General features: G+C 38.3%; 1 pseudogene; it reads left to right on the plus strand.

Annotated features, from left to right (window-relative positions):
- The window catches only part of LOC103605670, a 51,509-nt pseudogene that overhangs the window by 11,982 nt on the left and 37,745 nt on the right, over positions 1-1,782 (plus strand).

Below are 1,782 nucleotides of genomic sequence, written 5' to 3' on the forward strand. Positions count from 1 at the left end.
CCACCCTCGTTGTAATAGTCAAAGTGGGGATTAAGTTTTGAGGGCACATTCAACGCAATGCACCAAATAACTAACTAGGCTTTCCCATTGTCTCACTCCCCCTACCCAAGCCCTGACTTTGATCTCTAAGCACTTGAATCTCCCTGATTCTTGCTTAGTGAGCCAATGTTCTGGAGACCCCAAGCCAATCCATCCTTAGATCCACAAGCCTCTAACTCACTAATCCAACTCAGGACTGGGAGACTCTGAAGCCTCTTACCGCCATTAGTCCCTGAGACCCCTCAAATTTCTTTGCTTCCTACCCCTAACTTGGCTCTTAAGCATATATGCCCTTCCCTGGGGCCTGGCTCTGACTCAGTTGCCCCACCAGTAGCCGGGCCTAAGCTCTCTTTGGACAATCCAAGCCAGGCCTGTGTTATGGATTCAAAGGCACCAGCAGCTTCCTTCCTAGACTTTGTGTGAGTCTGCTAAGGAGCGGCCTGACCTCCTGATCCCTTCCCTTCTTGGGTGGCCTTGTCCTCCATTGCCAGCAGTCTGCTGGCCTCCAGAAGGACAGCAGGGCTTGCCTTCCCTACATTTTCACTCCTCCTCTCCAGCTTCCACCTTCCCTGGATCTGACTGCAGCTCAGCCCGGCCATGTCCATCTAAGTAGCTGAATTTATGAATGAAAAGTTGTTCATATTATACTTTATTATTCTTTCAATGGCTAGAGGATTTGTCCTTACATTCCCTGTTTTGTTCTTGATCTTAGTTATTTGTGTCTTACATCTTTGTCAGTCTTGCTAGAAGTTTATCACTTTATTGATTTTTTAAAAAAGAGCCAGCTTTTTGTTTCATTCATTTTCTCCATGGTTTTTGTTTTTAGTTTCATGAATTTTTGTTCATTATTTCCCTCCTGCTAACTTTGGGTTTATTTTACTCTTCTTTTTCTAATTTCTTTAAGTAGAAACTTAGATTATTATTGATTTGAATCCATTTATCTTTCTAAAGAAAGCATTCAGTGCTGTAAATTTTCCTTTACTATTGTTTTAGTTGCATCCCATAAATTTTGATACATTGTGCTTTCACTTTCATTCAATGCTATGCATATTTTTATTTCATTTTGAAGTTTCATCTTTTAATGTAGGATTATTTTGAAGTGTGTTGTTTAATTACCAAGAGTTTGAGGATTTCCATGTTGTCTTTCTGTTACTGATTTGTAGTTTGATTCCATTTTGATCAAAGACCACACTCTATATAATTTAAATTCCTTAAAATTTCTTCTGGTTCACTGTTTCTGTCCTCTCTCATTGCTACTGTACTACTACTGTCTTTCCAGTGAACTTTTAATTTCAGTTGTACGTTTCAGATCTATAATTTTCATATGTATAATTTTCCATATATAACATATTTCTTTTCTATTTTTTCATTTGTTTCAAGATAATTTTTGATTGAGTGTTGAAGCTTTCTTATGACAGCTGCTTTAGATTCTCTGTCAGATAACTCAACACTTCATTTGTCTCAGTACTGGTGCTTGCTGTTAGTTTTTTCACATTAAAATTGTGTTATTTTTAGTGATTGTTTTGACAGATAATTTTCATTTGTGTCCTGGATATTTTGCTTATGATGTTAGGATTCTTAATCCTATCCGAATCATTGATTTTAGCAGGTTGCCATCCTGTTTTGGTTTAGCATATAGGTTCTGACCTGCATTTGGGGGCCTCAGTTCCTATAAGAGTTTCGTTTTCTGAGTCTGCAATGTTTTTCTAGTTGCTTTGATATTCTAGAGCTGCTGGAGATCCT

Source organism: Galeopterus variegatus, unplaced genomic scaffold (genome assembly GCF_000696425.1).
Source record: "Galeopterus variegatus unplaced genomic scaffold, G_variegatus-3.0.2 Scaffold5979, whole genome shotgun sequence".
Classification (NCBI taxonomy): Eukaryota; Metazoa; Chordata; class Mammalia; order Dermoptera; family Cynocephalidae; genus Galeopterus; species Galeopterus variegatus.